Source organism: Bos grunniens, chromosome 8, assembly GCF_055505025.1.
Source record: "Bos grunniens cultivar Pamir isolate PY7600 chromosome 8, Bosgru_T2T1.0, whole genome shotgun sequence".
In the NCBI taxonomy this organism is placed as follows: Eukaryota; Metazoa; Chordata; class Mammalia; order Artiodactyla; family Bovidae; genus Bos; species Bos grunniens.
In genome coordinates this window covers 32,985,843-32,999,941 of record NC_141172.1, presented here as the reverse complement: position 1 = coordinate 32,999,941, position 14,099 = coordinate 32,985,843, and the positions used below count along the sequence as shown (strand labels likewise).

General features: G+C 36.7%; 1 protein-coding gene across 1 annotated transcript in view; it reads right to left on the bottom strand.

Moving 5' to 3' along the window:
• Positions 1-14,099, bottom strand: part of PTPRD (protein tyrosine phosphatase receptor type D) — a 2,533,682-nt gene that overhangs the window by 2,206,470 nt on the left and 313,113 nt on the right. The window contains exon 3 of the mRNA XM_086415146.1: positions 6,528-6,582. The gene's annotated coding sequence lies outside the window, so the exon portion shown is untranslated. The remainder of the gene's footprint in view (positions 1-6,527; positions 6,583-14,099) is intronic.

Genomic DNA, 14,099 nt, shown 5'->3' with positions numbered 1-14,099 from the left:
GCTTTGAAAAGACTTTGACTAGCAGGAGACTGCGGAGAAGCCAATGGCGCTCCACTCCAGTACTCTTGCCTGGAAAATCCCATGGACGGAGGAGCCTGGTGGGCTGCAGTCCATGGGGTCGTGAAGAGTTGGACACGACTGAGCGACTTCAATTTCACTTTTCAATTTCATGCATTGGAAAAGGAAATGGCAACCCACTCCAGTGCTCTTGCCTGGAGAATCCCAGGGACGGGGGAGCCTGGTGGGCTGCTGTCTATGGGGTCTCACAGAGTTGGATACAACTGAAGCGACTTAGTAGCAACAGCAGCAGCAGCAGGAACCTGACTAGCCAGAAGGAGCTAAGGGTTTAAGGACGAGAGGCCAGTCCCAGTTACTTGCTGCTGCTGCTGCTGCTGCGTCGCTTCAGTTGTGTCTGACTCTGTGCAACCCCATAGACGGCAGCCTACCAGGCTTCGCCATCCCTGGGATTCCCCAGGCAAGAACACTGGAGTGGGTTGCCATTTCCTTCTCCAATGCATGAAAGTGAAAATTGAAAGTGAAGTCGCTCAGTCCGACTCTTCTCGACCCTATGGACTGCAGCCTACCAGGCTCCTCCGTCCGTGGGATTTTCCAGGCAAGAGTACTGGAGTGGGGTGCCATTGCCTTCTCCGCCAGTTACTTGAATCGTCTCCAACTGATAAAGTGGTACAGGTGAAAGCTTTGATACCAAAGCACCGAGGGAAACCATCTCTGTGTCTGAATTCCTTAACTTCAAGCTGTGTTATGCCCCTCAGGAAAGAGTGGTTTATTAGCAGTAAAATATGATTCATGAAGCAATTGGTGCTAGAAGTGAAGTGGTCAGAGTTGCATCTGCATTCCTGTTCTTGAGTTCTATGCTAGAATCCTGTATCCTTATAGAAAAATTCTCTTTTTGGCTCCCTAGTCCAAATCGAATTTCTCTAATTAGCACTCAAAAGGAGGCCTACCTAACAATTCATACAATCTGTAGAAACAAAGATTCTTCATGCATGTTGCATCCCCTCCTCCAAAAAAAACTACCACACAATATCCTTTCAATTTTATACAATTTTGAATGAAGAAATGTCCCCTACTTAAAAATAACATGATCAGTTTTCATTTGATGTATAAACTTATACAAGTTCTTTTGTTCAAGGAGTTATGCAGTTATCTAGGAAATATTGTATTGAGTTCTTGAAATGTACAAGGTAGTAGGTTAAGCAAAGAGAAGGCTACAAAGAATTACATAGTATCTGAGTAGTTAATCACACAGCAGCAGCAATGAGACAGATAAACAGAAACTAAGGCATTTCCTTGATTCTATGACCCACTTATTTTTCACATTTAAATATGTTTAAAATCAAGGCACATAATTTAATTGATGGGTGCCTTTAATGTGGGAGTGTTTCTTTTCTTCCCCTTGAAAAGCTGCTATTAAATCAATAGGTGCACCTTATCATCCATAATGTTTTAGAAAAGAGGAAATGCAATATAGCACAAGCTTGTATGTAATAAGTACCATGTAAGTGACACCAGGAGACAACATTTTCACTGGTCGGATAATGAGAATACATCAAAGCATTTCAGCTGCATCTAGAAGAGGAAAGGGTGTGATATTTAACAAAGATCGCCTGTGAACACATAATATGAAAGTTCTTATAATCCTGACAACAGCTGTAAATGATAGGAATTATATTAATTTTCCTGATCATACAAATGAGGATCAGATTAGTGAGAAATGTCCTTGAGTTTTCACACTTAGATGTCTCTAAATTGAGGTACAGACTCTTTTCAGAACATAATAATGAATTTATATATTTACTAAGGACTTACTACATGCACTATGTAATATGTACAGTGTTTATATTCTAAATCCTTTGCATACAATGAGATTCAATAGGTTTTAATACCACCCCATTTTAGAGATGAGGAAACTGAGACCTGGAGAAATAAAGAAGGTATCACAATGAGGAAGTGACAGAGCTGGAAGGGTTAAGAACCCCAGCAGTCCCCCAAAAAGAGTGGGTGTTATTACAATCACTATTCTCTGTGCCTCTCTTAACAGCATAAAATACCTTCTCCCAATTTCTGACTATCCTATTAGAAACTATAGTCCCCTGGCTTTGATTCCTCTTACCCAACCACATAATTAACAGATTTACAATGCAAAGAGGACAAGATGGTTGGATGGCATCACCGACTCGATGGACATGAGTTTGAGCACGCTCCAGGAGCTGGTGATGGACAGGGAAGCCTGGCGTGCTGCACTCCACAGGGCTGCAAACAGCCATGACAGAGTGTCTGAACAGCAACAACAACAATGCAAATAATTTACTGTCTATTTCTATCACCTCCAAGTAATCTCCTTAAAGGCAGGGATGTTTGTCTGTCTTGTTCACTGATGTACAGTTAGTCTGGGACTGTGCCTAGCACAAGGTAGTAGCTTCATAGTTATTTGTTGAATAAATAAATGAATACATTTTTTAAAAGGAGATGAGAAAGTGTATTTTGCACGTGAACAGTAATTGGAGAGGAGCAGAGGCAGGGTGTGGGTGTTGTGTTCTGAAACACTGGTTAGTGTGGTCCGCCTAAGGTGTCAAGTGGGAGCGGAAGAAATCTGTGAGCAAGCCTCCCAGAAAGGGAGGTGAGAGCCACCCAGGCTCATTGGCAGGAGCCTTTGCTCCCTCACGTTTTGTTTGTAGCTTGTTCAGCAATAGACACTGGAAAGGAAGGCAGGAAGACATCAAAGTAGCTGTATTGTTCATATTTTTTCCTCCCTTTGGCAGCTATTTGCTCTCTTTCCTGCTGACACTACAATTTCAGCGATTTAATGATACAATTGTTTCTGAAAATGACACAGAAACAGACACCCTCTGCCATTTAATTGGCTGCCCTGACGAAGTGGAATCGGCTGCTTTCCAATTTCATTTTTGAGGGGTGTGAGAATCTGGAGAGGCTGGGGAAAAGATAACATTCACTGCCATTATAAAAGGTAAAATCTTAAGGAAGGATATTAAACTCAGCCTTTTTAATTAAGGCCTGTCACTTCCATGGCACACACCAGGATACTATGAAGATCACTCAGTCCCAGCAAAGACTGCTAAAAGAGTTACTCCAATTCAGTCTGCCCTTAGGTCAATGGAACTTCACTTGCCATAGGGATTCTACATTATTTTATGTCAAGTTTACTCTGAAGTGGTTTGCTAATCCTAATAAATCATAGCAAGAAGCATACCCCTGTTACAAACATCTGACCATTTGAAAACCTTTGCAAGGTTATACAAATAACAATGGTGGAATCCATTAGTTCACACATATTATGTTTCGCCAGGATCTATAATCTTGATCTCTGTTCCAAACTACCTCTCATAATAAACTGTTCTATGTTTTGCTCAAATACATTTTCAATAATCCTTCTTCTTTAAAATTATCTTAGCACTACATTTATTAAGTTATCCTGTTGGAAAACTAAGCAAATGTTTTCTCTCATTTCCCTATACCAAAGATTAAAGAGTTACGAAGCAAGTTGCATCTCTGTAATATGAATTTCATTCTAGTTTTAGTTCAAAGACCAATTTAGAATGTATAAACAAAAATTATAAATAGAATGCCACTGGGTCTTGCTGGCAATATTATAGCCAAGAAACAAAGCTGAGTATGCCACATTTATCTCCACTTCTCAGAACAAGTGGCTACCAGGAATCACTTGGGGTGTTCCAACTCAGTCCTTGTGCAAACTCACCATTTTGCCTAATGTGTGACATTTAAGCAAGCAGAGGACTGACTATTGAGACATAAAATCAAATGACAGATTTCTATCCAATCCTATGTCACCTTTAACTGATGGATTAGAGTACTTTCACAAATAGACAATTGGAAAGACCAAAGAACTGTCAGTTACAAGCCAATAAGGTACATATTCACTCCACAAATAAAATTTATGTGTATCAGACAGAAGGATATAGATATTCAGAGCTCACACCAGACCTCACACGTTTGGCCTATTTTGACTTTTACCACCTCTACTGGAAAAGGTGTACTTCTATTGTTACTTTCACACCTAAAACTCTAATTTACCTTTTCATTTCAAATACCTGACCAAACAAAATGTCAAACCTTATACATAGAGTTTACTTGAATAGCACCTACATCAAAGTGCTGCTTTCTTAGAAGTACAGAAATGTTAATATATATCAGCTTGGTAAAAAGTTTTCTAAAGGCAAAGGTACTGCCTTTGAGAAGGACAGCCCATGTATGGAGTAGCCCATGTTTTTTTCTAACAAAGGAAACCAGAGATTCAATACAGAAGGAATAAATTTAGTAGATGTATTGCTTATAAGACGAATAGATATAAGTTAAATGAAGCACATACTTAAAGGGAGCCTGGAATAAAAAATGCAATCCACAAGACAAAAAAAAAAAAAAAATCTAAAGAAAGTTTCAATTCTATGATGAATTCAACTAAGCAAGAAGAAAGCATAGCAGTATCATTACTTGTGGGATCACAGTTAAGAAACAGCAGGACATTATGTGTGGTGTTGGTCAGCCTCACTAATGGATGCATACAATTCCCGGAGCAAGAAGGTTTTCAAAATGAGCAGAGTGCTAGAAGTTGAAAATGAAATCCAAATTAAGAGCTGTTGTCCTACATCCTTTAGCTAACCTTAGAGCAGAGGGCTTTTAAGGCTCTTTCCTCTTTATTTAGATGTTAAAACCAAGTGGTTGATCTATAGGAATCAATGATTCTTAATTTGCATGAAGGTTTTTTTTCAATTTTTTGGCGTTCCTTCATTGTCTGGGCAAAATTTTTAGACTAGCACAGCTACTTCATATTAATTTATGCCTCTCATGAAAAAACAAGTATCCCTTACTTTTTCCCTTCCTCCAACTGGAGTGCAAATTTTAAGGTAAAGCACAAGGGAAGTCAGAAGGACTTCTCTAGGAAGAAGTAGGCTTCCAGGATAATAAAACTATCATGGCATCTATCGTCTCCTCTACATAACAGTGATTTTCAAGCAGATTGAAAAGGGATTTATTTATTCATCCAATGAATATTTATTAGAAAAAGACAAATGGAAGAAAATAGGATATTGGATCTATGGAATTTTATGTTTCTTTGAGGCAAACTGAGCTAAGGCCTGGGATATGAGATCAGTAATATTTCCTCCTCAAAGTTACCATAGAAATCTGAGTGATTCAGCTACTGGGAAGGCGGGATGTCACCATCTTTTACAGACAAAACAGATACAAATCAAGAAGGAGTGTTTGACCTCATTTTTGGCACACCAGCTACTTGGTATCCTCACTTCTGATTTTTCATCTATGTAGACTATCATAATGCTGTCATAGTTTTTCTAAGACACAGCTCTGATTATAGAGTTGCACAGATTATAGCAATAAACAAATAATAATAACAAGCACCTAAAATATCCATTTTTCATTTATATAGTAAAATATAATTTTTGAGATCAGGTTTCAAAACTTTCACCAAAGAATCCCAGTTCAACCTTTTGAAATAACACCTCACTCTTATCATATTTGAGGATTCAATCTCCCCTATTGCCAAATGTCCCTATTTATTTCCACCTCCATGTTTCTTACACTTCCTGTTGAGGATGGATGATTTCATCTATCCTCACACATCTATACCCCATCGAATTCAAAATGTCATTTGTTTTCTTCAATAATTCATTCATATTCCAACAGATAAAATAAAGCCTCCTTTTTTTGAAATTCTTATTCTACTTTATTTGACAAATTAGCAATCTCCAACTGTAATGTCATTATGTATATGTAGCCAATATTTCCCCACTCATTTACAGATATTATTATACATAATGTCTTCATAGTAATAAATCTTCAAAAAATCACTAGCTTGGAGTCAATACCAAGAAAATATCTATCTTTATACACTGTCAACTCAAGTTGATCTTTTATTGCTTAGTTTTCTCTTGACATTATATCATACTAGTGTATATCACACTGATCTGGAATTATGTATTAGTTGTATTAATGTTTGTCTTTAATTACAGAATTGTACAATACAATAAGTGGGCAACTTTGAAGTCAGATTTTGATTTGAAACCAGCTCTGACATTAAATAGCTCTATGTACTTGGGAAAACTATCAAACATCTTAAAGCTTTAGTTTATTTCTAAGTTATGTATCAAAACCTTACAGAATTTTTTGAAAATAAAATGTAATGATTCTTATTAAGCACCAAGGACATGGCAAGGCCTGAAATGAATGACATCTTTCTGTTGGGACACCATCTCATGATTCACACCGTCTCTTTTTAAAAGGAACGTCCTGTAACTCCGTTTCTACATGTCTTCCAAAGTGTGTAGTAGAACTGAACACAGATCACAAGCAATTAGTGCCAGTAAGCATATGTCAGGAATGGAAATAGAGTTTTACACAGACTTTTAACACTGAATCTTAGCTGAAAAATAAAAAATTGTCATGCAATAGATAGAACTCAGGTCAAACAGTGTGACACATATGACTCTAGATTTGTAGATATTACTTACTAGCACTGTGACTTTGACACAGGTCCTTTACTTCTCTGAATCTTCATTTCTTCACCTGTGAAAATGAGGACATTGGACTAGATCCATGATTTTAAACTACACTTTAAAGTATATTGGCTTATTTATTCTGTGAATGAAATTTTATGGAAGCATAACAAATAGAAGCATTAAAAGTAGAGCTACTTTGGAAGTCTAGAGTCTCCACTTTTTGGTCTCTTCCTGTAAGGCTTAAATCTGGTCAATGATTTACAGAGGATTCATGAAGAATTGTGATAATTTGGTTTATAAAAACATCAACTCAGAAAGCATGTATAAGATATGACAAACTTTATCCATTCATCCATGGAGGATATTTAGGCTGTTTCCACATCTTTGCTATTGTAAATAATGCTGAAATGAGAAATATCTTTGAGATATTGGTTTCATATCTTTTGAATATATATCCATAAATGAGATTATTGGATCAAAGGATATTTATATTTTTAATATTTTAAGGAAAATCCAGTGTTTTCCCAAAATGGCTGTATCAATTTACATTTCCAAATGTTTGTTGATGAATGGATAAAGAAAATGTGGCTATATATTTGACTACACACACATACATACACACACTCTCTCTAGAATATTAATCAGCCTTAAAAAAAGGAGATCCTGTCATTTGAGACAACATGGATGAACCTGAAAAATATGATAAGTGAAATAAGCCAGATGCAGAAAAGCAAATATTGCATATTCTCAATCATAGGTGGAATCTGAAATGTCAATTTCATAAAAACAGAGAGCACTACTGTGGTTATAATTAGTTAGGGAGAATAAGATATGTATTCTACTGGTCAAAGAATATGTACTTTAGTCATGAAATATAAAAACGTTCTGGAGATCTAAGGTTTACAATGTGACTATAGTTAACAGTATTGTATTATACACTTTAAATTTGTTACATTTGACATTTGTTTAAAGAGTAAATCTTAAATTTCTTGCTCCTTCCTCCTCAAAAACAATGGTAATCACCCATATGAAGAAATAAATATGTTAATTAGCTGAATTGTAGTGAATATTGCACAATGTATACATATATCAAATCATTAATTTATACATCTGAAATATATGCATGTTTTAATTATCAATATTCAATTAAGTCAGATAGCCTTTTAAGTTGAGGGGAAATAAGTGAAAGGTCAAACTTTAAGCTATCTTTATACTCACCAAATATTTCCTAAAGATTCACTGAAACTCTAAAAGGTTTTTTACTAGACATGTTGCATACATTATCTAAAGAGCTAAAAATTCCAAACTGAAATTTTACAACTCTAATATTTAAATTCTAATAGTTTTGCCAAGAAAATGCACTGGTCATAACAAACACCCTCTTCCAACAACACAAGAGAAGACTCTATACATGTACATCACCAGATGGTCAACACCGAAATCAGACTGATTATATTCTTTGCAGCCAAAGATGGAGAAGCTCTACACAGTCAGCAAAAACAAGACCAGGAGCTGACTGTGGCTCAGACCATGAACTCCTTATTGCCAAATTCAGATTTAAATTGAAGAAAGTAGGGGAAACCACTAGACCATTCAGGTATGACCTAAATCAAATCCCTTATGATTATACAGTGGAAATGAGAAATAGATTTAAGGGCCTAGATCTGATAGATAGAGTGTGTGATGAACTATGGAATGAGGTTCGTGACATTGTACAGGAGACAGGGATCAAGACCATCCCCATGTAAAATAATTGCAAAAAAGCAAAATGGCTGTCTGGGGAGGCCTTACAAATAGCTGTGAAAAGAAGAGAAGCAAAAAGCAAAGGAGAAAAGGAAAGATATAAACATCTGAATGCAGAGTTCCAAAAAATAGCAAGAGATAAGAAAGCCTTCTTCAGTGATCAATGCAAAGAAATAGAGGAAAACAACAGAATGGGAAAGACTAGAGATCTCTTCAAGAAAATCAGAGATACCAAAGGAACATTTCATGCAAAGATGAGCTCGATAAAGGACAGAAATGGTATGGACCTAACAGCAGCAGAAAATATTAAGAAGAGATGGCAAGACTACACAGAAGAACTGTACAAAAAAGATCTTCATGACCCAGATAATCATGATGGTGTGATCACTGACCTAGAGCCAGACATCCCGGAATGTGAAGTCAAGTGGGCCTTGGAAAGCATCACTACGAACAAAGCTAGTGGAGGTGATGGAATTCCAGTTGAGCTATCCAAAATCCTGAAAGATGCTGTGAAAGTGCTGCACTCAATATGCCAGCAAATTTGGAAAACTCAGCAGTGGCCACAGGACTGGAAAGCTCAGTTTTCATTCCAATCCCAAAGAAGGGCAATGCCAAAGAATGCTCAAACTACTGCACAATTGCACTCATCTCACACGCTAGTAAAGTAATGCTCAAAATTCTCCAAGCCAGGCTTCAGCAATATGTGAACCGTGAACTTCCTGATGTTCAAGCTGCTTTTAGAAAAGGCAGAGGAACCAGAGATCAAATTGCCAACATCTGCTGGATCATGGAAAAAGCAAGAGAGTTCCAGAAAAACATCTATTTCTGCTTTATTGAGTATGCCAAAGCCTTTGACTGTGTGGATCAAATAAACTGTGGACAATTCTGAAAGAGATGGGAATACCAGACCACCTGACCTGCCTCTTGAGAAACCTTTATGCAGTTCAGGAAGCAACAGTTAGAACTGGACATGGAACAACAGACTGGTTCCAAATAGGAAAAGGAGTTCGTCAAGGCTGTATATTGTCACCCTGTTTATTTAACTTATATACAGAGTACATCATGAGAAATGCTAGACTGGAAGAAACACAAGCTGGAATCAAGATTGCCAGGAGAAATATCAATAACCTCACATATGCAGATGACACCACCCTTATGGCAGAAAGTGAAGAGGAACTCAAAAACCTCTTGATGAATGTGAAATTGGAGAGTGAAAAAGTTGGCTTAAAGCTCAACATTCAGAAAATGAAGATTATGGCATCCGGTCCCATCAATTCATGGGAAATAGATGGGGAAACAGTGGAAACAGTGTCAGACTTTATTTTTCTGGGCTCCAAAATCACTGCAGATAGTGACTGCAGCCATGAAATTAAAAGACGCTTACTCCTTGGATGGAAAGTTATGACCAACCTAGATAGCATATTCAAAAGCAGAGACATTACTCTGCCAACAAAGTTTCGTCTAGTCAAGGCTATGGTTTTTCCTGTGGTCATGTATGGATGTGAGAGTTGGACTGTGAAGAAGGCTGAGCGCCGAAGAATCGATGCTTTTGAACTGTGGTGTTGGAGAAGACTCTTGAAAGTCCCTTGGACTGCAAGGAGATCGAACCAGTCCATTCTGAAGGAGATCAGCCCTGGGATTTCTTTGGAAGGAATGATGCTAAAGCTGAAACTCCGTACTTTGGCCACCTCATGTGAAGAGTTGACTCATTGGAAAAGACTCTGATGCTGGGAGGGATTGGGGGCAAGAGGAGAAGGGGACGACAGAGGATGAGATGGCTGGATGGCATCACTGACTCGATGGATGTGAGGCTGAGTGAACTCCAGGAGTTGGTGATGGACAGGGCGGCCTGGCGGCCTGCGATTCATGGGGTCACAAAGAGTTGGACACGACTGAGCAACTGATCTGATCTGATCTGAATATTTAAATTCAGGAAAAATGATAACTTGGATTATAAATGGGGTTACAACTGACAAATAAGAATGATCATACACTGATGTTTTATGTTTTAAAAATCATATTAGCTACAAAATTCATGTAGATGAGCTGTCTGCACACTTAAATATCACTTAGAGTGTGTCATGATGAAGACCATATCATAGAATGGTCAGTGTGCAAAAATATTGGAAGAAATTATATAAGAAATTAAACATGTGCTTTGTAGTGAGAGAGATGATTTGAACATTTGAACAATGAAGTTCTAGGAAATTCACTCTACCTCTAAGTTGCAACTTTGGGCTTCCCTGGTAGCTCAGATGGTAAAGAAACTGACTGCAATGCAGGAGATCTGGGTTTGTTCCCTGGGTGGGAAGATCCCCTGGAGAAGGGAAAAGCAACCCACTCCAGTATTCTTGCCTAGAGAATTCCATGGACAGACCATGGGGTCACAAAACATCGATCATGACTGAGTGACTAACACACTTTCTAAACTGCAACTTATCTGTAAAATGCAAATAACAATATTGATCCTCCCTGATTTTATGTGCTTTTTGTTGTGTTTGCTTTTTTTGGTGACTAAAAAGTAATATTTATTATAAAAAAACAATAGGTATTTTAGGTGCCTATTAAATATTAGTCCCTTTTCCTTGTCTTATCATATAATTTCATAAATATAGTTGACATTGCTCAACATAGAGCATGAAGCAATGTTAGCAACTCAACATGTTAATGGTCTCTTTCACTGTGGTTTCTAACTTTCTAACCTTTCGAAGCTGTTAAAATAAAGTTGAATAATGATACTGCTGTGGCATAAGTGTATGCTAGGATCAATAAAGTGTGGTTGTTGGAATAAATTGCAATTAAAGAGGTATTGCTTGATTGCTTGACAGTAGGTAGTCTTTCTGGCCCAAATAAACTCAAGCATCAGTCTGATTTATAGGTTAATTAGTATGGACTTCACATGCATCTCACTGGGAGACCATCAGATCATATTGACTTCTACATGCATCATGAGTGTGCCCTTGACTTTGTTTCGTGTCACTGACAGGTGACACATCCTCTTTACTTATTTACTTTGTTTATTCAAGGATATAGTCATAATTTTTAATCATGTAGAACACAAGAAATGTAATACGTTTGTAAATGAGTACTGAAATAGCTGTTAAAAATTTAGTATTGCTGCTGGGCTTTTTCTGTTTCTATACACTTACGATAAAAATATATGTGAATTCGGAAATGGCATAGGCATCAATACAGCAAAGAAGGATGATTATTATTGAATTTTTGCAGCAATATAAAAATACACAACAGCAATCAATTTGTAAGCTAGAAAAACTCAGGATAGGTGTATTTCATGACAAATTAGTTGACTAATTCCTTTAAAAAAAGAACGTAATTTTTATTTTCTAAATAAAGAAGTATGCTTATCTAAAGAATAATTTTGCTTATTTCTAACATGTCTATTCAATGTGGTATTTTATACACAATAAATTCTAATATATTTGTCATTTTCAGTCACTCAGTCATGTCTGACTCTTTGGGATCCCATGAACTGCAGCATGCCAGTATTCCCTGTCCATCACCATCTCCTGATGCTTGCTCAAACTCATGTCCATTGAGTCAGTCATGCCAACTAACCATCTCATCCTCTGTTGTCCCCTTCTCCTGCCTTCGATCTTCCCAGCATCCAGCTCTTTTCTAATGACAGCTCTTTCTACCAGGTGGCCAAATAGTGGAGCTTCAGCTTCAGCATCAGTCTTTCCAATGAATATTCAGGGTTGATTTCCTTTAGGATTGACTGGTTTGATCTCCTTGCTGTCCAAGGGACTCTCAAGAGTCTTCTTCAACCACACAGTTCAAAAGCATCAATTCTTTGGTGCTCAGCCTTCTTTATGGTGCAACTTTCACATCCATACATGACTACTAGAAAACCATAGCTTTGACTAAATGCAACTTTGTCAGCAAAGTAATGTCTCTGCTTTTCAATACACTGTCTAGGTTTGCCATAGATTTTCTTCCAAGAATCAAAGTTCTTTTAATTTCATGGGTGCATACCTACATAGTTATTTAGTGAATAAGTGACATATGTACACTCAAGTGAGGTAATTTAAGCAATCATTTTGATTATGAATTTTATTAAGGTATATAGTGTGTATGTATCTGTTTTCTTTCACTGTTGTTGCTTAGTTGCTAAGTTGTGTCTGACTCTTTGCTACACCATGGACTGTAGCCCACAAGCATCATCTGTCCATGGGATTTTCCAGGCCAGAATACTGGAGTGGGTTACCATTTCCTTCTACAGGGCATTTCCAACCCAGGGATCAAACCTACGTCTCCTGTTTGGCAGGCAGATTCTTAACCAGTGGGCCACCTGGGAAGCCCTTTCTTCCACTATGTATTTACTAAATAGTCTACTCTCTGCTAGAGAAATAAAAATTTTTAGTGAACAAATTAAAAAAGTACAATTCTTCAAAAGGAACAATTATATATGTATATGGTATATATACATGTACATATATAATTGTTCCTTTTGAAGAATTATCCTATATGAATTATACTGGCTGTAGTCCATGGGGTCGCTAAGAGAAGGACACAACTGAGCGACTTCACTTTCACTTTTCACTTTCATGCATTGGAGAAGGAAATGGCAACCCACCCCAGTGTTCTTGCCTGGAGAATCCCAGGGACAGGGGAGCCTGGTGGGCTGCCATCTATGGGGTCGCACAGAGTCAGACACGACTGAAGCGACTTAGCAGCAGCAGCAGCATACATATACATAATTGTACTTATATATATATATATTTTATACATATATATAAAGCATCTTTCCTGTAAGTCCTACTTCCACATTTTTGTAAATGCTACATTAAAAAAGCATCAAAACAAAAATAAAAGTCATGCAAAAAATACTCTAATGACACACTTTCTATGTTATTCCATATTTATGTTAGATATTTATTTTAGGTGCTACTGTTACACCCAGTAAATCCAAACTATATTTATTATAGTAAAATTACATAATTTTCTGTCTCTGAGCCCCATTTGCCTTTCTCTACATCTTCTAGAATGAAAGTTTTGCATAGGCCAAAGTCAAAAAGACTAGCTGTTTTTCTACATTGATGAATACTCCTCAGTTTCTGACTTGTAAATAGTATTCAATACATATTTGTTGGATGAAGGAACTAATCAAAAGTTTTGATTATAAAAAGTGATTACAATATTTTGTGTTGGCTACAAAGGCTTTTCCGTAACATCTTATGGAAAAACTCAAACAAACTTTTTGACCAGCCAAATATTTGTGACTTTACACATGAAAATACATTTTGATAATTCTGAGTAATCTTTTTACAGCTTTTATACATGACAGTATAAAACTACATTAAATTTAAGAAATTATACCAAAAATAGAAAATAAAACACTAGAATCAAAGAAAGCATTTTAAAGAACAAAATAGGATTCTAAGATAAAATGTTTCTGTGTAAAAATTAGAAATCCTTGAAAAAAAAAATATAAGAAAACAAATTGGGATCAAAATCCATTCCCTGGCTCTCATGTAACATAAGAACTCGGGCTCCTTGAAAGAAAAATACATGTCTACCGACCTTGTTAATTTAAGGATTTAAAATAATACCTGGTTCATTGTGAAGACTCAGTTCATATTTTAAATGCATTACAAATGAATCAATAAATTACTTGAAGCAGAACATCTAAGAACTGAAAAAACAATATATAAAATGCCAGGAAAACACAATAAAGACTGGAAAATATGAAAATGTGTGATACAGTAATTTAACTAACTAATACAGCATAGACTACATATGTTGTATTATAAGATGATACTATTTTAAACTACAAGTGATATTAGAACTCCATAAAAACAAAGTATATCTGAATATATAGGT